This window comes from Bombus vosnesenskii, unplaced genomic scaffold (genome assembly GCF_011952255.1).
Source record: "Bombus vosnesenskii isolate JDL3184/JDL3185 unplaced genomic scaffold, Bvos_JDL3184-5_v1.1 scf7180000013348, whole genome shotgun sequence".
Lineage (NCBI taxonomy): Eukaryota > Metazoa > Arthropoda > Insecta > Hymenoptera > Apidae > Bombus > Bombus vosnesenskii.
Window position 1 is genome coordinate 1,585,633 of NW_022882984.1, and position 26,790 is coordinate 1,612,422.

General features: G+C 42.9%; 1 protein-coding gene and 1 long non-coding RNA gene across 2 annotated transcripts in view; both read left to right on the forward strand.

Annotated features, from left to right (window-relative positions):
• Positions 1-183: 183 nt before the first annotated feature.
• On the forward strand, positions 184-1,408 carry LOC117236353. Its single transcript, XR_004493841.1, has 2 exons — positions 184-220; positions 585-1,408. It is a non-coding gene; the product is annotated as an uncharacterized LOC117236353 (long non-coding RNA).
• A 6,047-nt stretch (positions 1,409-7,455) lies between these two features.
• Positions 7,456-26,790, forward strand: part of LOC117236320 — a 46,243-nt gene continuing 26,908 nt past the window's right edge. The window contains exon 1 of the mRNA XM_033499157.1: positions 7,456-8,511. The gene's annotated coding sequence lies outside the window, so the exon portion shown is untranslated. The remainder of the gene's footprint in view (positions 8,512-26,790) is intronic.

Consider the following 26,790-nt stretch of genomic DNA (forward strand, 5'->3'; position numbering starts at 1 on the left):
ACTTCAGATTTCATATTTCCTTTCAGAATCATGTTTAGAGAAAATGGTTTTCTTATGTTTTATTTCACGTGCAGTAAATCTTTTTCGAAAAATAACTGAAGTTATGTTTCAATTCGCCCATGAATTATAATCCTCGATTATTCTGATATTTGTTTTGGCAATGATTCATATAAAATATTTTTCGTTTAACATGTGTGCCATTATCGATGCCACGGTAACGGTATGTGTTATCCAGTTTTAATTATGCTTCCACGCTCGAAATATTTTGTAACTTTTACCGAAACACGACACTTGTTGGCTTGTTCAATTTCTGTTCATGTTCCGTAATTTCGATGGGAATTTCCACTTGAACGAGTGGAACTCGGCCGTGAGTGTTTCGTCAACTATAATTGCGTCCTTCGCCTAATTAGTTGGCATTAATAATAATTTATATCAGAGAAGCTCGATGAAATTAGACGATACGAAGGAATATTAATCATTTGATTACCACTAATGAATATGTATCGAAAAACTAGTGCGGTTTTGCGCCAGCGCTCAATTTACATCGCTGGCACGTGTTAATACGTTGTACATTATTGTTACAGCCGTGAATGGAGAAGCTGCTTGCATATATCATAGTCCTGAAAGTGAGGCGAAACTGCTGAAATCGTCCCAGTCTATATCTATGCCTAAGTAGAATAACCTGACACAGGACCGGCACGCTATTATCTTCCTCTCCTTTTCTCTCGTTCTTTGGAATCCTCGCAATTCATTAGCGAATACAGGTCCCCAAACAATTCCTTATGTTATAACCTTATTTCATCAATTTTTAGTTAACTTATTAAAATAAAGCGAAATTGAATTTGATTGTTTATTTTTTAGGGAAAATAGAAGAAATGTGAATATCGTAGAATTATATGTTCTGATTAGATAGGTATTACATCGGAATTGCGATTTAATCACAAATAATCGTAATAAAAGTATAAATTTTAATTCAGAGTTTCACGGATAGTATTAATATAGGCACTACTACTGCCGTGGATGGTTTGCGTTGTAAGTTCTTATATCACACATAAACTGCGCTGCGCCGACCTTGTTATACATATATTTCCTTTACATAAAGGAGGATCATGCAACCGAGGATTTTATTCTTCGACTTCGGTTAAGAAGTAATGTAATAATTTTTCTTTCCTTACTTTCTTTTTCCAATTATCATATGCACTGCACAAGTTTTCTTCGTTTTCTTTTTACATTTGTGAAACTTTCCCAAATTAGCATACAACACGCACCTCTTCTTTTCCATTTGTGTTCGCTCGAGTAAAAAAAGGATTCTATTGCTCGTAATTTGTATTCCACGCCTTTTCTCATGCAAACTATTCAAATATTTCAACGGACTGACCAGTGGAGCGCAGATTTATCGGCGGAAAAACGAGCAGACTATAAAGTGTAATGCGTGTACGATGGTACGTAGTGAATTTTCGAGAATTGACTAGCTAACTATTTCATATTGATCACAGTCGTTTTGTACTTCGCACGAGATCGAATCGTTTTACAAAAGCGAAATCGATCAGACAGTGAACCCTGGAATTAATAATTAAATAATATTCATACTCGATATCAAACGAAACTTTCAGCTTAATAAGAACTTCGCAGGGTGAGTACGCGAGCACCCTTACCAGCACGTCGATTCTCCGAGTTATTTCAGCTTGAAAACTTGGCGCAGACGTGCCCTTAACTTTCTGCTTCGAAATAACTAATTCAATTAGTATATCAGCGCTGCTATACCCTTCCCTTCTATGTTTGACTACATCTTTGCATGGTGTATCTAATCTTCGCGCTAACGTTAACTCTCGCATTGCTAATCACCTGATAAAGCTTCGTTGGGAAATCAACTGTTCTCGTCATTTTGATTTTAACGTTTATGGTAAGATAATTGAAGTATTTGATTTGTATAGCCATTTAGACATTTAAGTAAATGCAAAGTAACATGTTTTGAATAAATATAAAGAAATTTGATTAACCATTTTTTTTAAGTCATGTAAAAAAAGTTATATCAGAATTTTGTGTTACTAGAATTTTTCAAGAAGACTTCCAAAGCGTCGTCCATGTTCGATACAGAAGATAGAATGAATACAAGCGAATGGAGCATTCTTTACCTTCATCGATATTACACGGCGATACGTATTTTCAACTAGAGCCATGGAAAAAGAAAGGCTAACAGCAGAACTATCTGGCTCTGCGTCTCTTAGGGATTTTAACGAGATTCGGTGTGGTGAATATGCATTTCGTTCTGATATCCCACGTTACGATCTATAGTCCATTACTAAACTCTATATAATGCTATAACTAAGTCTCCGCCTAACTTCAGAGATTTCGACTTTCCAAAGACTTTCGATATAAATACAAGTATCTGGACACTCGCAGAAAGAAGTCTACTCTCCGTCGGGTTGTATCAATGTCGATACAAGAACAGAAAAAGTATAAAATAAGCAGAGAAAAAAGAAAAATAAGAGAAACGTGAAAGAAGAGAAAGAAGAAAGAAGCACGAAGCCACTTCGATCGGCCATAAATCCAACCAATTCTTTCCGCGACCACGTTTCAATCTCTAACCATCACTAACCATCTCTAACCATGGAGATACAGGCAATCGAGCATGAGTCTCCCCTTGCATATATTCCATGATATTCGAGCGTTTCTACGCGTTCTTGATCGTCCGTGATCTCTGTTCGCTCCTTGTTAAATGATATATGTATAGTTTCTGAGATTGAGTAGAGAGTGCAAGTCACTCAAAAAACTCGCTCTGCGCAATGTCGATGATATTTTTCTTCGTTTTGAACCCAGTAAAGCGCAATAAACGTTCCCTTCGGATGAATACTAACGTTGCACGATTTTGACGTAGTGTTCGCTGTTTGCTCACAGCATCGATCCGTTGGCAGCGAAGAGAGTAAATCTTTTTGCGCTGCTTTTTAAATATAGAACGGAAGAAACGAACTTACCAGAGCGTCGATTGCGATAAAACTGGTGTCTGAATATTGGTATTGCAGGTGAAATTAAAGACTGGGATTATATCTCATCTTTAACAAACGAAACTGTTCTTCGGAGGTAGAAGGACTGATAATATAGTTCGCGTAAAGTTTATTGGCTATTCAAAGACGTTGAAGAGAACGTTTATCGTTGCACTGTCGTTCGACGTTTAAGTATATTAAGTATCGACATTTGAAAAAGACTGTTACGACTGTGCGCTTTATACATACACGTTGTTTTGTAAACCTTTTGGGCAAGTTTTAAAGTTTCCATTACGTTATCTTTGCATCGTAATGCGCTTTTTAAAACCTTCATCTTCGACAATCTCATAGCGTATAAAGAGATTTATAAGCAAATGATAGCAATCTTTCGTAAGAGAAAGCGAATTATGACGACGAGATATAGCGTCCCGTGCGTGGAAGGATTCTTAAATTCGTCCAAGAACCTCGACAGAGGTCCCAAAGCTCTGCCTACTCTAGTAGCATGATTGTAACGCTCATTAAGATTCAGGGTTGAGCTGAAAATAGCGTCGAGATCGCTCGCGGTGGCAAGGATGGAGTTCTTCAACGTCAACATTAAGTTTGTCTCGCAACGAACCACGTCGCAACTCGAAGTAAAAAAAGAAAAAAGAAGGAAAAGGTAAAAAGAAATCGGCCACTTCGTTTTCTCACGCGCTTCGGTAATTTAGTCGGTGTTTAAAATGGCGTGTTTCACGCGAATATTTCTTGCCCGATTCCCGCCGGCTTATCGATTCGTTTTCTGCTTTGGGGGCGGCTCGACAGGATCCCATGATGCTTAGAAATTGAAGCATAGTGGAAAAAGTCGTGATGTATGTCGATAGCCCACCAAAAATTCCTTTCTCCGCTCTCTGCTATTAAGCATCGTTCAAAGTATTTTTGCCAGATACATTGAGCTTCTCCTTTTTTTATCCGTCTCGTTGCATCACGATCGATGGTCCATTTGAGAAGAAAGAAATCTTAGCCGCGTGTTTTCGAAGTTGGCGCGTGCTGAAATAACTCGTTCTCAGGTATACGAAACTAGAAGAAAACTCTGATCTCTGCCTAATTATCACAGCACGGACCTTCACGCGTATCTTCTGCTTCGTATGTCAACGATCGACTCGTTCACGGAATACGATTGACTAGAAAATTGTTTGCTCCGTTTCCGGATCCTTTTGCTAGAGTTTCGTGTTCGAGAGAACATAGAGAAAGAAGAAATTGCAAAGCTTTTAAGCGATGAGAATCAAGAGAGTTTGTACAAGGGTGAAGGTAACTGAACTTTTGCGAAGGAAGCCTGATACCGCGGCTTTAATCATAAAGAGGTAATGAGTGATTCTTTATCCTCTTTAATTCGTTGTTTTGTTACATAACAATGAATCGACTTCCTTCGTAGAAAAGTTTGGTGTTAACTTTGGCTAACAAATAAAGTACATCTTAGAATGATAATTCTAGCTAAAAAAAAAAAAAGTAGAATGAATCGAGCGAGACTTCATATTTGACACAGAAAAAACTTGGTTTAGGATACATATATATTGGAAAATACTGTTACGAGAGCAACGTGCTAAACTAAATCCTTGAGAACTATAAAATCTTTATTGACCGTTTATTTCTGTGTATCACGTACTTTCGTCCTTTACGTTTCTACTCTGTCTCTACCAAGTGTTTCATTTTTCGTGGCCACTATTTCAACTACACGAATATTTGGTGAAAATTTGCTTAAAAATCTCGCTACAGAATCTGGAGGTACGTACATACGCGTAAAGGATCGGGTCTGAACATAAATTTGCAAAGACTGTTAAACTAAAATGTTCGGCGCAGACAACGCAACCGAGAGATCAGCCTTCTCCAGATCACGTGGGAATGAAGGTAGAGAGAAAGAATGATTACCAGCCTTGCGGTGAAGTAAGAAAAAGTGGATTTCGTAGGGGAAGAAGTGGAGCATGTCAATCATGTCTTGGAAGTTGAGTATCTCTGTGTTGAAAAATGGTGTCTTAGGCCTTCGACTATTTTTCCAGTGCGCTTGTTTCCTCGAGGTAAAAGATACAAATGTTATAAAATAATTTATGTTGTTTGTACATGAACTGGAATATTCTGAGGGAGATCGAATCAGATCATTTAATTACGAATCATTCTTTTTTGTTTGTTTAAATCATAGATGTTGCAGTTCAGTGAGAGAAATATGTAATAAGTAATAGATGTTGGTTAAGAAAACGCAGGCGTTTCGTTCAGACTCATTGAGTGAGTACGGCATGCTGAAATAGGTATACGGTGGTGCGGCTCGATGCTGATCGCGGAGCTTGACCTGGAGAGGGGGAGCGTAAGGAGAGGGTAGAATTGGTGTTTGGAGGGGGCTGGCGTTGTCGTTAGTGCCGTAAGTCGACACTCAAGAGCCTAGGACCACTTCAAGTGACGGAAGATAGTCGGGGCAAACCATTTTCGAATGTAACTTACTATTTTTCTATAATACATATTCTTAACTACTTACCCTTCTCAACTTACCTATAAAACATTTTTCATTTTAAGGTGTACATTAAAAACGAAGGATAATATCGTCAGATTCTAAATTACGAGCAAGAAGAATTGGATATTATTCTATAACATAACTGAATTTCGTTATTTACGAACGTTCGCCCGAAGCGATAAAACAACGCAAGATCTCATGCAAGGACTACCTTCTCATCCTGTCGCGAGATTTACATTCTGAAGCATCGACGCGCAATTAAGATACAGTCTAGACTTCGTACAACTGCACGCTCGGCGGATACTTTAAATGGAGGTTTCTAAAAACACAAGCAAGCTTCGAGTGATAGCCTCGTCGTCTGAAATTTAGTATCATTATGTGGTCTCTTCGAGGCGGGATAATCTCGTGGCATTGTCGCGAGCGAAATGACAGCCTGGCTTCGTGTTAACTACACTCGTTCGCGCGATAAATTATGGAACGGCTGCAACAGAGACGGATATCTTTCGCGTACACGTAAATATAGGCTTGTTAGAGCTTTCTATGTTTGTCTTGTTAACTATTTCGCATGCACGAGCTTTTTTGAAATAGCCACCTTTGAAGAGTATTCTATCGATCGTTTTTTTTTTTTTTTGTAGTACTACCTCTGAAATCATTAATAACGTCTGTTAGATCGTAGATCGTTTATAAATCATTACTTGTTAAACATTATTTTAAGAATTTGTATTATTCTCCAGGTACTAGAGTTTGATAACGCAAATTGTGATTCCTGCCGTTCCTCCCCAGTGGATCAGACCATTTCTGATAACGACTTATTTGTACAAGTAACATTTCGTTGCAGCAATTACTTAGCATCACAGGTGGAGAAGCGAGGGAGGAGTGTAGAGGTAGAGGGAAGCCCAGCTTTGTGGCTTGTTGTCTAACTAATTCAAGAGAAGCGAACTGCCGCGACTCGCAATCGATAATTCCCGCTCGAATCGTTTAACAATGCTTTATCAATATCATTCTGATATCGATAATTGTTATCCCTCCAAACGGCTGATTATTCTTCTTAATTAATTGTCTGGAAGAAAATCGTGTCTCTTTGCTTCCATGTCCACTGAATTTATGCGTGAAATATTCGCCAAGCTCGAATATCGATGGTGTTGCGGTTTTCTTTTAATTATCTTCGCCAACGTTCGCCTCGAATGGCCTAAAATTCTCGGCTCGACTGGAAATGGTCCATTTACGCGCACGTATTTGATTGCAGGCTATTCGAGAGGGGAAGCGTTCAGCCGACGAGAAACAAGAAATAACGGGGAGCACAGAAGTGGCGAGGAAGAAAAGTAGGACGGGCAACGTCTTCACCTCGAGCAGCCTCGGCCGTTCCTTCTTTTTTCCAGACTGTAATAGCCGGTTTTCGAGTGCTCGAAATAAAATTTTACTAATACACCCCGGTATGACACGGGCCTATCGCCGCGCCGCTAGCTTGTCGTTAATCGTCCATTCGCCTCCGCCCCTCGACGCTCCGTCGTTCATAAATCGTACTAATTCATCGCTGAAGTTGCTCTCCATGTACGTATCTCAAATTTTCATCTCTAATTCCAATCTCATAACTCCTATAAAACGTTTTTCAAAAAATTTTTTTAAAGATTCTTGATACATTGATCTTCTATCATCCCTTTTATCAATGTAAATGGAATTGATTCGCTAGTAGCAATATATTGCTATAATTTTCAAATAATCCACAGTTACTAGCGCATGTAATTTACAAATAATTAAACAAGACAATTCTTATAACAGGCAGTAACAGAAATCCTTGAATTTACATTTCGACGTGGTCCGGAGGACAGTCGACACATCACTGGCCGAGGGGGTTGACTGGTCTGGTGGGGATAGAGCAGCTGGGGTGGCTGGAGCTCGAATGCGAGCCCGCGGTACCTATACGCCGGGTTCTGGGTTTGGCCGGGTCGCGCGGCGGGTCCTGCGCAACCAAAGAGACATACTCAGACAAAGAGAGAGTGAGACGACGAGTGTAACGGAGACAGAGAGAAAAAGAGAGTGGAGGTAGAGTGGCAAAAGCGAGGCAAGCAAAAGCGAGCTAGCTGGCGACCAAGCAACCAGATAGCCAGGCAAGCCTTTAGGTAGGCGAAGCAGACTGGCAGGCAGGCAGGCAGGCAGGCAGGCAGGCAGACAGACAGGCAGGCAGGCAGGCAGGCAGGCAAGAGCAAGAGCAAGAGCAAGAGCACAACCACCGGGCTTCAGAGCCACCCCCAGTCGTCGCCCACCACCCAAATCGTTCCCCCACCTTGGACTATCGCTTGGTACACCCCTCTTCGCCGTTGCTTCTTCGCACTACTCCTACTCTTTCTCCGGTGCTTTCAGCCGCCTCGTTCGTTCGGTCGTTCGTCCACCGTTTCGTTCCTCTTCTCGGTGTCCTCGTCGTCGTTTGTCGCGTTTAGAGTGAACCAGTATCTGTACACCTTTGTTTTGTCATTTTTACCGACGAGGATCGCGTGTGTCACTGGCTGCTTCGTGTGCAGAAGGATATCGTATGTTCGACAGCGTGACTGATCTCGGCAGGTTGTATCCTCCGGCGACGCACTGACCTGCCCTTTCATCGCGGTCTCGCCACCCTTCCACCCTCTGTTTTCTCGCGTCTCGACGCAGCGGCGGACAAGACTGATTCGTGGGAAGCGGAGGGGGTTTGTTCGGAACGCGACACCCTGGCCTGTTTGCTCTCGACATTTTCGACGATTCATCGGTTGATCAACCTTGAAACGGAAACCGAAACAATATTCTGTATATTTTCGTGCGTCCAGGACTAAGATTCTTGGGATATTTGGTGGAAAGTGAGGAAGAATCTCTGCGTGGGCAAGTGACGGCGAGATGAGGAGGTGCGACGCCGCAATAGAAGGGAAGACGCGGCTGTGAGGCCCGGATAGCGTGCACGTTGTGTCGAAGGACGTTCACACGCGCGACTCCATCGGTTGCCAAGCCGATCCTCCTCGCACCAGGCGACGAGAACTTCGTACCTAAGCCGGTCGTTCAACGTGGCCGATCCTTGGACATGTAAGTACACGTAACATTGCCATTTCGTTTAAGGTACATTCTCGAAGGAACTTTGGTCGAATCCGCGAGAAAATATCCGTACGTTTCTTCGAAGACATTGGCACGAAGTGGTTGGATCTTGCTACGCTCCCCCTGTTTTCTTGCGTCTATCGCAGAAGCCTCGGTAGTCCCGGGGGATCGGTCGAGTCGAAAGGCGGGCGAAAATCGGCGAAAAGAGGCGGCGATAGGAGACGATCGATTTGTTTGGCGGAGAGCGTGTGATACTGACAGAACTCGAACACGCGAGTAAACACTCGAACCTCGGCTACAGGAGAGCGAAAGAGAGATAGCTATATTGGAAAGGGGTCGGATCGGAGGGCTTTGGAGAAGGAATTTCGACGTAATCGGCCGACTTCCCTCGAGGTTGAGCGAATAAATAGAATAAATCTGCTCGAAGGAGCGGAGCAGACGGTGAAACGAGACCGTTCAAAGCACGGGAAAGATTGCGCAACTGCGAACTAAAAAGGGAGAGAGAAATAAGGGAAAGAAATAAAAAAAAAAAAGTATCGGACCAAGATCGTCGAGGCTTGATCAAGTTGTCCGTCCGCCATCGTGATTATCTTTGGTCAAATGGATTTATCTGTAAATCCTGTGATGGTTGGCTCGGCTTTCAGACAGACATAGGCAGCTTTGCTTCTGACACAAAATAGAAACGAACGAAACGCATGAAAATCGGAAAAATAGGCATCCGTTGTGTATCGAAGCCCGTTAACTTATACACGCGTGAAATGTAGTACGTCTGCGACGAATTAAACGTGCCGTGAAATGATATTCGAAATTGAAAATACTGGGTGTACTCGGTGGCAACGAAGCTTGCAGTAGCGAACTACCAGAGGTTGAATCGTTACTCGGCTTTCGTGGTTTCTTGCGTGACTTTTCATATTCGTTGTAATTGTTTGCCAGCAAGTGATCGTAGTTGATGGTAGTTAGTGTGATCTATAAAAGAGGAAATTGCATATTTTCAATGTATCCTTCCGTGTCGTTGCAAGACTAACAAACAAAAGTAGTTAACTAGAATTACGTAGCAACGAACAGTAACCGAGTACGCTGCGATCTACCGTAATATCTTCCAATTAACGTCCATTTATAGCAAACCATTGAACTATAAAGAATCTCTTCTACTGGTATAATTTCCCACGGACGGTATTCTTCGATTCATGGCCATAATCGTTAATGGTGCCACTAAACACGAAGTACATTTTTCATTCACACGCAATTTACTTTCTCTGATTAGATTACATCTTACTCTCGCGTGGAAATCTCACCATCGGAGATCGACGTTTAAAGCTCGAGGGATTTCGAGCAGAGGATACGTTCGCCAGATGATTGTAAAATTCGCGAAAGAACCGGGTTTTGTCGTCGTTTTGTCTGAGCAGAGAGGAAACAGAGACGGGCTACGTAGTTTGTTACGGTTAAGCGACCAGCGAGCACGGTTATCTGCAAATGGATTAACGTCGCTTGCAAGGTATATACACGCGCGCGAGATTTCCAATGTGCTTTTAACGGGCCGTTTCTTGGCCCTGTCAATCTCTTCCTCGCTTGCCATGCACGCATTGTCTTCGCCAATTATTCTACACGCTGTGGACCTACGTCTCATCGATGTACGACATCGTCCATCATTCTGATCTGAAATGAAATAATTCGTTTAAAGCCATAGCCAAGAATATTTATCGAATAATCTTATTATTACTCGTCGTAGAACATTTTCACGGACTTGTCTCTCTACGAAACGGTTAAACGTTCAACGTGTGCTTCAGTTTTCCGATACGTATATATTTAGTTGCAATCAAAGAAACTGTATTTTACTAGACGCTGGTTCAAGCGTTCGATTGATGGGCAAAGGATCTACGAACCGGCTGGCTCGTAAATAGGGTCAAGATAGTATTTCATTCCCCTCCTACAGCTACTATCGTTTTTAGCCGCGTTTCCGATAACTATCCAACCTCTTGAACTCCGGCAGGGATATGTTCGAATCGATTCCATCGGCAGCTGGCTTTCGTCTCGCCCCGAGGCATTTAGAGATCGAGTATCCGGAATTAAATTCGACAAATGCGAGCGATCATTAGAGGCCAGTCGTCGAGAAAGTGTCGCGCGGCACGGCTAGGCTGTCCGTTCGGTTGACTTGGAAACTAGCCTAATTCTGTTCAGATTCACCTGTTCCTGGTGTCTGTCGACAGTTTGCAAGCATTTTTCAGTTCGTGTACGAGTTTCCAAGATGGATTCCGCGTTCCGTGACAGCGTGTTTCCACGTCGATTCAACAGCCATAAATCTTTACGATATCCTCGCGCTTCTCGCTCTTCCACCTCCTGAAGATCCATCCTTCGAGTTCGTTTGAAGAAACGTTAACTCGTGGACGCTAGGCGCGTTTACCTTCGCCAATTAAATCGCTATACCGGTAAGACTAATTACGTTCCTTTCGAGACCAACACGCCACTAAAAGTCTATTTAACGAACCAGAAATCGAAAATGTTCTCTAATCGGTACCAATTTCTTTTTTTTAGCTGAAACGGTCGTGTAATACGTACACATCTCTTACCTGTAATATTGCGACTTCTACAACGATCGTACGAAATCGAGATGCAAGCTTTTGCTTATAACACACGTCCGACGTAACGTGCTTTGAACAATCGACAACCACGAGGTTTCCCCTGTTCGCGAATCTCAATCCCAAGCAGTAGTCAGACGTCAGTGGTCACCAGTGTCGCAAATTACTTTGGGAATCAACGAATTCTTGTCAAACTCTATCGAAATAACGTACAAGGATCGTCAACGAGCATCGACACGTTCATCGGGTACAGAGATGGATTTTGGGTGCAAAGTGGGGTATTTCTTCAATTCGTCGGTCTTACTGTGCCTTTGTGTCGTAAAATTGTTTGATATTCCGGGAATTTGCAAAGGCGATCGGCATGGCAGAAGAATTGACAGGAAAAAGATGGATCGGCCGACAGCAGAACGATCGTTCGGACAGGATTCGGTGTCGGTCGATTTTCCCATTTCCTTTGCGCAGCGTATGCGACTCGTTGCACGGTTTATACCTGGACCAGGTAATTGAGCGATTCGATGTTGTACGACTGGTCGGTCAAAGTTGCATTATCGATACGAAAGCCTTGAAAGCGTCGTCTCCGCCGAATCTTATCTCGCGAAGTGGACGTCTCGACGGTTCTCTCTTATCCGTCTAATCTTTGCCAGAGTTATTACGTCTCTGCGAAACTTCCTTCTCGTCCTTTCTTTTCCCTTCTTTTCTTCCGTTATCGTTACCGTTCGAAGATTTCCTTGAGAAATGGTTTCCTTTCACGGATGTCGAACTTTAACATTCCATCAGGAATTCGGCAGTCACATGGCCGGCTTCAACAGAGACGAGAATTTATGTTCTTCCTTTTAAGTAGCAGAGAATAGTCTATGAAATTCAATTATACCAATGGCGAAATTCTAAGTATAATTTATAGAAAGCTAGCCAACTTTAAATTACCGTAGGCGGTGGCTGGAAAAGCGATTGAACGTTCTAATAGATCCCCTGTTTCGTATTACGATCTTGTTAGCTGCTTGATTTTTTTTAATGCCTTCTCCAAGGTGGCTTCAAGATATCCACTGAACTCGTTGTCAGGTGTCGACGTTACCAGCGAAACTACAGGTTCAATTTCTTTTGGCCACGCAGGGGACAAAAGTGGCATCCCGGTGAACATTTTCCAAGCTTCTACCAACTTCTTTACGAGACCCTGGTCAACTCTTCCGGCAGGAAACCGCATCATCGCGGCAACTCGTTGCGCTCGCGTTCATTGTGCATGAAGATCCGGCACACCGATTCTGCGACCATGCTAGCGAAATGCTTAGCTTCAAAGCTATTTCACCAGGCAGCTGTCTCATCGCCAATGATAATTATTCCTTTTCTTTGGAACACCTATTCCGTTAAATGCCTATGAACCAAAAGAATTGCGAGTTTCAAAGTACCAATATGCTTTCTTCCAGGAATACGCTGATAACTTTTTTATCTCGCCGGAAAGGAAAAGCAGAAACATTACGGTTAAATTCTTCGGATCTTACGAAAGTTTGAAATTGTACGCGGGTCATGTACAGCGGCTCGCAAGCATATTTCTATCTAATATTTATGTATACACCGTGTTAAAAGTACATTGAAATCTCATTAGCTCTGAATCCGAGGATGTACTATCGTCAAATCGTACTATCGTAATCACGATTGGTAGTTGCGTCTCGTTGCGGAGCTAACGAAATTTCAGAAAGTTTCCTATAACGCGCGTAATAATGTATCGATAGAAATTTTCCACGATAAGCGTTCGAGCAGGCTTTCGTCGACGATTAATCGGCTTGGTGTTCGGTGGAGGCAGAAAACGAGTAAAGTAGAGGAGGAGTCTGAAGCAGAAGCCCGATCGCATTTTCATTGGCCGTGAACCGGGTCGGGACTCGCGATGAAACGATTCGCAAAGACGGTGCAGGGGAATTCCGCGTCGTGAACCTACGACTAATGAAATCGTTATAGTTCACCGCGCTTTGAAACGCGGATCGCGGAGAATTACAGCGTGCCTCGCTTTAATAAGAGCACCGGCGACCAGCCAGCGGTACGTGGTCCCGTTTCCGGTGAAAAAAGGATATCGAGCAGTTCGTTCCCCCTCGCGAGCCACGAATAGCGCCGCTTTGTTCGATCTGGCCGCGGGATCGAGTTACCCTGTATTTTCTTGCAGCTCTCCCTCGATGGAACGAGCCTGTACTTTAATGGAATTCCTCGGTTTCCAGCCTTCAAGGAGGAACTTCGAGGGTGCTTCCGCACGTAATTAGAGTTTGAGTCGTTGATTAGATGATTGATTGTCTCCTAGTTGCAGCGACGGGAAGATTTTGACGATTGGCTCTTTGTTTTCTTGTTATCTATAGTCTACAGATCCCAGTGCGTAGAGCAGAGTCTCGTATTAGAAGACGGAGAGATAGGATTATCGCGGTGACTTGAAATTCACAGGCAGGCACAGCGTAGTAATAATAATTTTACGCGTATTTGTACGTTTCTAGAAGCTCGATCAAATCGATAGACATTTGTTTATAGTAGTACATTTATTTAAGTAGACATTTATCTCGTTCCAACGACGACTACATTTTTGAATAATCCTGTACGTTATCTGGGTTTTTGCAATCTTAAGTTTCCTACACGTACGAACTACCTACCGTATCGTGTCAGGAAACGACAAATATCCGACAAATAGAAGTAAATTATAATTTACTTTGTCTGCCGTGTGCAACACACAGGCTGCCAAAGTCGAGGTCTGAAGCTATCAAAATCGTGTAAACTGTCAGCGATAACAGCGACCGTATATATTCTATATATTCCGTGTATAATCTGGCGTGAAGTCTCCAGGCCATTTCCAGACGAAGCGAACTCACTCGGACGGTCGAGGACTGTAAAGGATCGACGGATCCGCGGGCAACTTACTGCAGCGTTTACTAGCCTCTACGGAAAATATATCGGCGAAGCTCCACCGGGGTCAGTTAAAGCCGCGGCTTTAATGGCCGCGGTGAACGCGCAACAAGGGGATACACGTGTACACGTGTTGGCGCTGGTAATTCTGAATCGAGTTAAAACATTGCGCGCTCTCGTATCTTTTAGCGACGATTGCCGCAGCTGTTGGCGGGTCTCCGTGCCCCGTTGCACCGGACAGATAGCGCCTGCTGTCTCGTAAACCGTCGCAACGACGTCGACGTGTTATCGTCGTGTACTCTGATCGTCGAATAATATAAAATAAACGTGACGGCGAGTTAATCCCACGTCGAGTTCCTTTGGTCGACGCTCGTTTCATACAACGGACAGTTTTACCGGTGTTCAGACGCTCGACCCGGTTGGCAAAAACTTTTAATTGAAAAGCGCCAACCCGATGCTCGCTAATCGATTATAAGGCGCGCAAACTACCAACGAAATCATTTCGTAATTAAGCCTGGGTCGCTCTGATTGTTCCGTAATCGTTTCCTGCCGCGGACTAGCCGAGATCCTTTCGCCTGGATATTCTTGGTCCTTGTTAGAATTCCAGCATGTTTTCATCGATGATGTATGATATTTGGGTGAGCGGTTATCGTCGATCGGCTGTGCCGTCACAACCATTTTATCGCTAGCGTTTTTGCCAATTGAAAAATAGAATTCAATCGGCGTCCACTTAATTGTCAATCACTGATCAGCCAGGATTGTCAGGCCGAGAGATGTTTCGGAATTACGGAGCTCGGCTTATACAGTGACAATATTCCATTTACTAATACGAAACACTGTTTCCGTATTCTAAGCTGCAGCCCGTAGATTCCTCCGGGATATTAACTTCCAAGGGATATAATTTTGTTTCATTTTTTTCACACACTGTACTTTACTTTGTTTCTTTTCCTCTTAGCTGTCTGCTTGATTTATGTTCTTCTTTCCTCTCTCTCTCTTTCTTCTTCTGTTTTTTTTCTACTGGTGACCTTCAGACTGGCTATACCAGCACAGAAGCAACCGCTAATCCTACTCGCTTGTTAATCCCGTGCTAATTTAATTTCTTCCGTATTATAACTACCAAAAAGTTTTTCCCTGTTCGATTTATAAATAAAATTAAATTAACCGACGTGACAACAACGAATAACGCAAAGATAATCGTAAACTTTGACGATTTGGATTTCCGTTACTTTCGTATTATTCTGCATAGATACACGTACGAACTATTCGACGAACTATCTTCTCTCCTCAAATGGACTCGTCGTGTAAAAGGAAGAAGATCCATTGCTCTCGAAATTCTTGAAAAACATCTTCATCGTTCAGCGAGACGTCAATAGCTTTTCGTTCAGATATCTCAATCGCTTTGGTGAGGTCGCGCCGTTAATTCCACGTCGAGAACACAGTGCCAAAGAGCGACTACGTACACGTGTCCGTTCGCAAATCCCGAAGCTTGGCCGCGTGGCGTGGAAGCTTCTGTTTCGACACATCTCGAGGTAGCTGGAAGCCAGCTAGTATACAACGGATTCTCATAGTTGCGTGACGGTCTATTACGGCGTGTATAATCGACCGATAGACCGGGCGGATTCCCAGAGCTGACACTCGATTCGTATCCGGCCATTTCGGCCGGATATGCGATTCAGACGTTCCGACAGTTTCCGATGTTCTCCGCACGAATTATTACTCTGACCCGCGCTGATCCGCTATGCCTTCCGACCGGAGAATCGTCGCATCGGAGCCCATCGCTCGCTAAGCTCAAGACGACGGCTGTCGTCATGGCATTTCAGCTGTATCATAATTTCTATATAAACGTTTGGCGTTAGATGGACGGCGATGATATTTGAGCGATCGAGGCATTTGCTGTCCTGAAGGTTCAACCAGTTTGGCTTAGGTTCAAGGTTATCGGAAGGTTTTTAGGGTCGTTGTAAATTTAACGAATTACATGGATAGTTGGATATTTGTTCGATCATCTGGCTGTAATTTTCACGTTACTTATGAACGCTAGATCGACCAACCGAACCAATCAAAATGATCCGTATCAAATCTTCTGCATTTGCAATTACTAAAGAAACTATAGGTGTTTTTATTCTTATCTAGACGGGAATACGATTACACGTACTTTATTTTCATTTTACTAGTTTAATCGTAATCAGCCACCCACGAGATATTTAGCTACGTATCGCAGATTGCTTCTAGCTATAATCCTCATCGCGGAAGATATAGCGCATCGGTTAATCGAACCGAAGATCTCGAAGAGGCACCGCGCGACGGAGATGATAACGCGAGCCCTCGCACGATATCGCGCTCAGAATGTAAAAGCGTTTGTGTAAGCTGCGAAAATAAGACGGTTGATTACCAGGTCTGGGTTGGAGGTGGCTCGTTTAACGCGGAGAAGAGGAAAAATTCGTGCGACGCGAGTGTGACGGCGCAATAGCAAGCGGTGGGAAGAGGAAGAAAGAAAGAGTGGCAGGTACCTTCGTTGCAGGCAGAGTTCGTTAAACTAATATTCATACATCTTGGAAAAAGTGGGTCAGTCGCCTGGCTGCGTGTATCAACCTATATAACGTCGCTCGTTTATTACGTTTCGTGCGTTTCGTAAGTTTTATTAAGAGCCGCGACGTGAAAATTCCGTGACGTTATCGCCGGGTCTGCACAGCATCGCTCCCCTACCTTTGCCAACCAGAGAAAGCTAGTCTCTTCGTTTTTCCATTTTCTTCTCTACGTCCACGCGTTCTTCGCGGATCGTTGTTATGCTAACGAAGTTCATCCCGAAAGGGCAGAAAAACGTTAATTCCCTATCTTACGTCATAACAAGGGGGTCCATCTAATCTCTCTCGTCTTCGCGTCGATGTTGCTGTAAGATAAACAGACGTAGCAAAGAGAAACGAGATTGCGATCCGAGTCTTTTGTGAAGATTCGGGGATCATTAGCGCGCTGAAAGAAACTTGTTCGGGCTGGATGCGGGATTTGATCGAGGATTTGTTTCTGTCGTTTTTCTTTTGCGTTTCCTCGTCGAAAGTACGTCAGCCATGCAGCAGAAATTCATGTTGGCTTTACGATTAAGGGCGTCGTTGGATCGGTACATTTGCAATCGTGTTGAAGAGAAGATAATTGAAACTACATCCTACCAATCGAGATTATCTAAAATCCTGATCTTCCGTCAGATCGCTTCGAGTATCGCCTCTTCGGATATATATCTCGGCAACGTTCTTCTTTCTCATTTCGTTAAAGGATTTTCGCTCGAAACTACAAGCTCTTCCGTCTAATAGCAACGATTCCGATCTAACCCTATCTCCATAACGATATCAATGAAAAAATATTACTCGTAAGATTCTCTTTTTTCAGCTCTTACCGCAGATTGAGTACCGGGCGAATAGCGTTCGAGATTAGCTGGAAGAGACACGAGGACGTCGTTTGCCTTTCTTTGTCGAGCGATTTACTTTCGGTTCTACGAGCTCTATCTAACCGGTGGGAGAGAAGGGGCTCGAACAGGTTGGGTCTCGGTCGACGAGAACTCGATAAGACATCGTACGCCACTCTGGCGATTCTAATACCAGTTTGACACTTGGAGATCGATGAGAATGGAAAGTATCGTACATCAGGCCGAGCCCGATAGAGAAAATTATTCAGCCGATGCGCGTTACGTGTGGCCCGGTCATAAATCACGGCTACCGGAGGCGGAGGAGGCGGTCGGCCCACCGATACTAATCCGTGGAGAAAGACAGAGCTCCCGATTACAGTTTCATATTGAATTTTTCATCGCTACGTGGACAGCCTCTTTCATTGTAATTAGATGTTCGAGCTAGTTCGGTGAATAACGACGCTACGAGTCGCGCGCAACCTGCCTCCTCTTTCACAAATCCTCGTCTCTTTCCTCGCTCCGCCTCTTCGTCTTCGTCTTCCTCTTTTCATAGGCTACCTTTTTATTTCTTTTTGCCTGCGATATGCCGAGACACAAAGTCAGCTCACGTTCCGCGAGGTGCGCGAACAGAACAGGTAACTCTCGAAGGAACTCCGGCAAAGTATCCTCTATTAAATTACAGACGGTCAGGCGTAAATCTTCGTAGAGGCGAGCAAGCGAGCGAGCGAGCGAGCGAGCGAGCTAGTAGACTTCTCGCTCGCGTGATAGAAACTTTCTGTTCTTTTCTCTTCTCCCCTTCCTCTTCTTTTTTCTTCGCCGTTTTTGTCTCTCTTTTTTTTTTTGTGTTTCTCTTCCCTCAAGTTTTCGAGGCAGCTTTGTATAATGGACACGGGGGCGGGTGCATCGTCGCGACGCGGAGAATCGCGTTCCCTCCGTGTCACGACGTCCGGATGTTCTTAAAGGACTAGAAAGTTTCCGAAGCGGGATCGTTTATTAATTCTGATCCCCCCAGACTCTTGTATTCCTTGTTATACTGGCTTCTCTCAATGGATCTGCGTCGGTGAAAGTCGATTAAAATTACATTCCGTGAAAGTCGATTAAAATTACGTCTATTTGGAAACAATTTGCCCCGTTTCTTTCTTACACCGCTAGCCACAATTGCAAGAATTTAAGCGCAAATATTTTCCCATTGTCTTCGTCTCTTACGTACGTACGTAGTTCGATGGTAATAGTACGCGCAAACCTATAAAATACTTTAGGAAAGACTCTCTAGAGGAAAATTATCAAGAGAGAGAGAGAGAGAGAGAGAGAGAACTGCTCATCCAAAGCAGCCTTGCCGCTGGCAAAACGAGGAGGAAGGGAAGGAAGAGGTAGAAGGAAAAGCCCGAAGAAGTTGCCGAACTGGAGGATACGTCGCGATCAAAGCGAAAGGTAGCCGGCTTTGTAGCCAGGATACGCGAATAGGGACAAAGGAGCTATCGCGGCTACGGGAATTACGTATACAGAGCGTCTGGGCGGAAAAGAAACGGCGACACAGCGGAATCTGGAGAGCATAAAATGAGAATTGTTAGGAACTTCACGCTCCGCCGCCGCGGGCGCATTTAGTATCGCTGTTTCTCTGTATCGGCGGACTCCATCCTTAGGTTTCTCGCCGATTGGCGTGCTCCACGGTGCTTCAAAATGGAGACGATTTGTAGAGGAAGTGGCGAGCTTCGATCGACCGAGTTATCGCGATTCTCTGTTATTTATTGTTCCGTCGTCAAGATGTTCCCCTTTCAGTGTGCTTCGTATATGAAATTTCCGTTTGTTATGATACGCTTCACAGCGTAATAGTCGTCCAACGTGCAATATTATTTCGTAGCTCGACGAGGATTCCATGAAATTCTTGACGAATTCTACGATATATAAAATACGACGACGAGTGCCGATACACGTTTCGCCTGGTTGACACATTTCTATCGTTTTATTCACTTTTAAAGATCTTTAACTTTATCGCTTCTTAAATGTTTCAAAATTATCCAAGTTTGTATATAAAACGGCAACTAGCGAAAGAAAAGTCGGATAATTGCGGAGAATGCGATAAACCGTCCTTATGGGACACTCAACTTTCTACGGTATACTGGGTCGTAACCATCTGTTCGTTAATTCTCGTAGCGATTTTATTAATCTTTTACGAAGCGCTGCCTGTTTCGTGCGATCTGCGACAAACGCGTTACTCCACTTTTATACAGCCATAATGGTTTTCCTCGAAACGAAAAAGTTTTTTTAACGCTTTATTATCAACATCTCGCGATATGCTTCCGATATGCTTCGATAACGATACTTCTTCCAGCATCGACACACGGAAATACAAAAAATAATTGGAAATGGTAACGGTTAAGCCGGCAGTCTCTTCAGAACGGTTATCGATAACGGCGGAATTCTCGCAATCAGTTCATTTTCAAAGGACGTAATATATCCCACGCAGAGGCTCTGTCTATGCATTGTCTACGCTGCATTTCTTGCACAATGCCGGGATTTTCTTTGCCCGTTCGCGATACAACACGCCGCTGATTCCTTTTTATTTTCTTTTTTTTCCTTTTTTTTTTTTACCTTTCATCGCCTTCTCCACCTCCGTTTCGCTTTAAATCCGTCAACGAACAGGACCAAGGGATACATCGTATCGAGGGATTCTCTTTGAACGTCCTTTAATAAAATTGAAGTCCCGGAAACGATCTCTCCTCATTAATCTTTTTAACAGAGGGACTGGAGCGGGGTTACCGCTCGTCAAAGCGTTTATTTCTGTCTTTCGCGTCTATTACTACCATCTGCAAAACACCGGTAGCGAGGGAAAAGAAGAGCCAAGTGGAGAATGAAAAAAAAAGAAAGAAAGAAAGGAGAAAACAGGGCGCGGAATGGAAAGAAAAAGGAGAAAGGCCGTATAGGAGGAGGCGGGCAGGCCAGGGAAAAAATGAAAATCCGCTTGCTTCGAAGTGCTTTCAACGAAATTAGAATTTCAAAAAGGTCAGGTTAAATTTTCCATCCCTTTCTACCTCTACCACCATGGCCACAGCCATCGTGTGACCCGCCCCGATTATTAATTTCTTTTTCTACTCTTTTTCGGCCACCGGGCTTTCGCTCCGCCTCTCCATATTCCTAGGCCGCGTCGTCTGTTATCCGTCTTTCTTCCCTCTGCATTCTTCTATATACCGGCCTCTCCTTTCTTTTTCTCCTTTGTTTCTTCAACATCGATGAAGCGATTCCGCTCATCGGTCTCATCTTTATTCATCGTGTACTAGCCAGCCTAGTACACATTGTACATTACTCCGGCGAACTATTAATTCTCGTTTGACACTCGGAGACCGATGGGCCAGACACATCCCTGATACTTTTTACGGGATTTCCATGATCGATTACCGGCCGCTTGCACGGAACATATGTATCCTCTCACGGTGTTTTGCCTTTCCCTCGCTGGATAAGGCAGTCGATCGGGGTAAACCGACTCCAACGCTATCGTACACCTTTGGGATTCTGTAATACATACATACATACATTTACGTGTATGCTTTTGGTAGGTATACGGCGCAACTGTTTGGATGGAACAGATCCAAACAAACTGGATCGTCGTTTGCATATGGAGTGTATCGGGCAGATGGGAATACGTTTCGTCGACGACTTTTCGCCGCAGAGAAATCATGATACCTGGAGATTTCTAGGACCGATCGCCGTATAAATCGTTGAAAGTTTCGTTTCGAAAGGTTGTTAGGTTCGAGTACTCGTCCATCGATCGTTCCTCTTCTCTTACATTTGTTAGAATTTTAATTCGTTTGAAAGCTATCGAATGAAACATCTTTATCGTATCATCTTCGTTCCGACCGTCCAAGCTTCAGATCACGTTCCCTTGCCGTACCTCTCTCTCAGAATCTCGCGTTATCTTCTCGTTAAACTCGCCTCGCAATTTCCATCTTTTTCGCCAGATCTTCCTACGCCACGCACGAATTTCCACCAAATTGTTTAACGTAAATAGAATCACGCGACTCGATCCTCGAGAATATTAGCCGGCTGTGCGCCGAATTATTGCGATTACAATTTCTCGTGGGATAGGATCGAAGTGTAAAAGAAAATTGACAGAGACGGTGGAGAGAGGTGATCGTACGTCAGGCCACGCGGCACGGCGTTTGCTAATCCGTTGATCTAATTTCTGAAACGGTTGTCGGTGTCCTGCACCGGAATTCGGCCAATTTCCTCGCTGCTCTTTCTACTAACATTGCATATCGCCTTGCAAACTGGTCGTATAGTAAATAAGAAAACCGATGAATTACCATCGGAGCTCGTGGTTTTCCCTTCCATATGGAATTATGTATTTTCTAGCGTAATTGCCAAACCACCGAAGAAGATTACGTGGAATATCGACCGAAACCGAAGTTAGAATTCCAGCGTCGGGCAGGGGTAGAAATGAGAGGGAGGCTCGATTGAATTTCGCCTCAGTGAGATAATAACGAGCTACCGATAGATTCCATTATACCTTTAAAATTCTCCAACAATGGAGCAGACTTTCTCCCATCGGCGCCTGCCTGAAAATATTCTTCGGTAAAATTGTTCCACCACGTGATCGGAAATTAGTGCACTTCTGGTCTGCCCTGAAAGGAACGTTACACGTTTAGAACCGCCGCTTCGATCGAGCTTCGCGCCTTCTTAATTAGTACCAGAATCCAACGCATCGATTATCCGCCTTTTATTTTCCTACTTTAATTATTCGGGTCAAATTGGACACGATCGAGGTAACGGACGAGTCTCTAATTGCACGAGATATAGCCAAAGGGATCATTCGGATTTTTCGGACGCGTACGAGCCGCATTTTGCATTTCGAAGTGATCGAATTCGCGGCTGCTTCCTACAAAGTACATATTTAGTTTGAATACCTGTGCCGCAGAGCTACGTGCAACGTTTCTGGCATCAAGAATTTCTAATTACGTAATTTTCAAATTCCGGCAACCGCGCGAATTACCGATCTCCATGAAACGGTAATACTCGTGTTCTGCTTGGCTGGAAGACGTCGGTCGTGGGAGCGGAGGGCTCTAGAGACCAGACGCCTAGAGTATATCTACTTGCAGCTTTCAGTACATCGGATTGCTCGCGTGTCCTGTGGAAAATTTCGCCTTGAAACTCGACTTATACAGGGTGTTTCCGAGTTATGGGTGCGAACTTACGCTTATTAAGGGGCTATTCTGGTCTAGAAATGTGAAAAAATCGAAAAAATTTCTTTTTCATATTTCCAAAGTTTAGACATTCAAGAATATGCCCTTAGAAGGATTTTTCAAAATTTCAATTATTTTATGCGTTACAGCCATTTTTGTGACGCGGTATCTGCTCCGGTCTGACCGGAACAAATGAGTAGTAGACGGTAAACGTTGTCCGAGTCAACTTGTCTCGAAACTTTAAACGCGTTTTTCTCGAAACTACGTTTCTCGAGTTGGCGTGCACGATATCTCAAATTCCAACGAACCGATTTATTTTAAATTTGGTCTGAATATTCCTTGTATACTCCTCCATCGTCCGGATCATGCTCAGCTCAAAATCTTTAATATTACTATTTTTTAAACGTTCGGAATCGTCACAAAAACGTGCGAAATAAGAAATTTTTTTTCAAACGGCCGTCATTTTGCGAAAAAATGTTGTATTGATTTTTCCAAGGTTCAGACGATAGCGGCATCCGTACTAATTAAGAATCCGTCCGCATTTTTTGTCTCGGATGACCAGAAGAGTTGATATCATGCACGCCACGACACCCCATTTTTTTGGCAGCACCCACTTTGCCAGCTCGTAACTTTTTAAATATTGAGTTTTTTTTGCCAGTGAATGTTTCACGTAATCTCGAAATATCAATAAACAAATGCTAAAAATAAGGATAGCAAAGATATCGTTTGTTTCGCTTGTACAGAGCTTCAAAAATCGCCCGAAATTCATGCCTCTGGACCAGAATATACCTCCTTAAGGTTTCAGAAAGCTTAACAAGTAGCAACGAATACCTGACAATATGCAGGATGGTAGCGAAGTAATCGTTCCACGAATGTCAAAAGTCTGTTCCGCCGATGAAACGATATCTTCCGGTACCTGCTAATTCGTTTTCTCTTTTTCGACAGAGCTACGCTTTTTTATAGTCGAACAGAATTCGACAATGCTCGATGCGTAGAAAAAACAGCGAGAGATATTGATTCAGCTTTGCGCCGGTAAAGCGCGCCATTGAGGGTGTAAAAAAAATTGCACCGTTTTGAGGTTATGTATCGATTGTTGACGCGCAGAGTCACAACCTGTTCGGCATTGTGGAGTACACAGTTTGTACACGTGTTTGTCAAATCGCTTTTGTTTCCTACTCTTTTTTATAAACACGTCGATTGGCCGATCCAGCCTGCCTATATACCAAACTTTGAAACGAGCTGTATAACTCGCGCAACCCGAACGATCGTCTGTGTCCTTTCGACGCTTTTACAGCACGCTTGGGAGTCAGAAAATTATTACAATTAGCGACTGCAAAACGGGTCACACGTTACAATATGGCCTGTGCGGACGGGGCGAAACAAAACGCGTGTTAGAGTCACGGTAGCGCCGATTTTGCCGATTTAATGACGTTATACGTAGATTTAGTAACGGCTGGACACGTGACAGCTGCATTAAATTTTCGCATTAATTCGCCTGCTCTCGTGAATCAACTCTCCCCTTCCTCCCCCTGTGGAGCCGCTTCCCGGCCCCCTCGTACCTGCGAATTAAACGTTCCGAAACCGATGGAGGAGGAACCATCGTGATTTTTTCTCTCTCGCGCTCGCCTGCTTTTGTCTCGAATCGCTTTTTGTTCGTTCGCGCGATTATTCACGTTACGCTTCGAATTTATCATTGTTGATTCGGTTGGCCTTTTCAAAGGCTGCCGAATAATGTCGAACGAGCGTATTGACAAAAAAGCTGGATAATTCTGTTCCTTTTCTTCCTCTCTTCGCCTCTCTGCCACTTTGCTTTCCCAAATTTATGGCAAATTGGAAAAACCAAGGATAGAGGAACTTCCGATGTTGAAAAAGGGAGGAGAAAAAGAAGGAAGAAGAGAAAGAGAAACGGAGTACTATACGACGAGCGATAGAACGTGAACTGCGCCGATCAGTCGCCTTGGCGTTCCACGTGAAACTGCGATGGAAAATCGAATAATATCGAGCAGAGTTTGCTTTACAGGTTATCCGTTTATAAGCAATTAGTTGCGCTCACTTGCGTGCTAATTTTTTATCCAAAGGAAAATAGGAAAATACGAAACGATTCTCGCGAGAACGATTTGTACGTGATCGTTACCGATCATAATGGAACCGCGCTGTCGAGTATTTCGCCACGTCCAGAAATTCCCAATATTTATTCCCGTTTCATTGGTACGTACTTAAAAGGACATAAAAAAAAAAAAAAAAAACAAGAAGCAAAGAGAAGACAGAAACGACAGAGAGAGGGTGTTTGTTTCGATCGATCGAAATTACAACGGGGAACCTCGACGATATTTTTAGGGAAATAGGGGCCGATGAAAAAAATCGTAGCTCGACACTTTACCGATGCTTCGTCAACGATGCTTCTGGCTTTATTTCGGTGGAGCTGATCACACTATACAACGACGACCGATTCAGCAATAACTTATCTCGGCGAGTGATACACACCCGTCCCATTATCCACGATACTCCTTTTTCTATCGCGTCGACATTTTCCGATAGAGACGGTCCTCTGTTAGAAACGACGACGCGTATACGCATTGCCCGCTATATTCGACTTCCGGTGGAATATTTTCTCCGTATCGAAAACGTTCGACGCTTTGAATATTCGTCAGCTTCGATGATTACAGCACGCTCCTCTCTGTCGTGTACGTTGTTTAAAAACTTTTCTCACAGTGACATAAAAGTCCTTTGTGCTCGCTGTTTGTACCTAATGAATAAAAATCTCAATATCGTTTCTCGTATGTAAACACGTAACTTACTTACAAAATGTTGACACTGGTTCTTCGTGACGAAGATACACCAAGCTCGTATAACAAATACGTTTTGTTTTCAATGGAAATCGTTGGTAATATTGGTTCGTTCGTTTGTATATGATCGAACAGCGTCGTATCACTCGCATCGTTCGAACAAATTAAATCGTAATTAACACTAGAACTACCACACCGGTCAAATCGACTGGTTTTACAATTTTATTTGAAAATTCCTACTTCGTGTTATATTTCTTTCCGCAACGATGTAACGACTCTCGCAACGATAGCTAAAAGAATAATATAACGAATTTTATTTTGTTTTTTATGTATCCAAACTGAAAATGATTTCGTATCAAGGCAACTTATACCCACGCCAGTCGAATTGACTGGTTTTACAAATTTTTAAAATTCCTACTTCATGTTATAATTTTTTCCACAATGTTGCAACGACTCTCGCAACGATAGCTAAAAGAATAATATAACGAATTTTATTTTGTTTTTTATGTGTTCAAACTGAAAATAATTTCGTATCAAGGCAACTTATACCCACGCCAGTCGAATTGACTCGTTTTACAAATTTTTAAAATTCTTACTTCGTTATATTTTTTTCTACAACGATGTAACGACTCTCGCAACGATAGCTAAAAGAATAATATAACGAATTTTATTTTGTTTTTTATGTGTTCAAACTGAGAATAATTTCGTATCAAGGCTACTTATACCCACACCAGTCGAATTGACTCGTTTTACAAATTTTTAAAATTCTTACTTCGTTATATTTTTTTCTGCAACGATGTAACGACTTTCGAAACGATAGCTAAACGAATAATATAACGAATTTTATTTTGTTTTCTATGTATCCAAACTGAAAATGATTTCGTATCAAGGCAACTTATATCCACGCCAGTCAAATTGACTGGTTCTACAAATTTTTAAAATTCCTACTTCATGTTATAATTTTTCCCACAATGTTGCAACGACTCTCGCAACGATAGCTAAAAGAACAATATAACGAATTTTATTTTGTTTTTTATGTGTTTAAACTGAGAATAATTTCGTATCAAGGCTATTTATACCCACATCAGTCGAATTGACTGGTTTTACAAATTTATAAAATTCCTACTTCATGTTATATTTTTTCCCGCAACGATAACTAAAAGAATAATATAACGAATTTTATTTTGTTTTTATGTATTCAAACCCAAAATAATTTTGTATCAGGCTACTTATACCAATACCAGTCTAAATGACTGATACTTGTCAAAGTGTAAAAGGATGCTGCAATTTGTTTATCGAACCCCGATTAACCAGTTCCCTCGTTTTCTACAACATGTCACACGTTTTTAACATTTTTACCGCGTATCGTTCGATACGATGCTAACGCCATAAATGCCACAGCAGTCAAAACAACTGGTCCTACGATTTTATAAATGTGTCAACCCTCGCGTTCAGGTCGATCA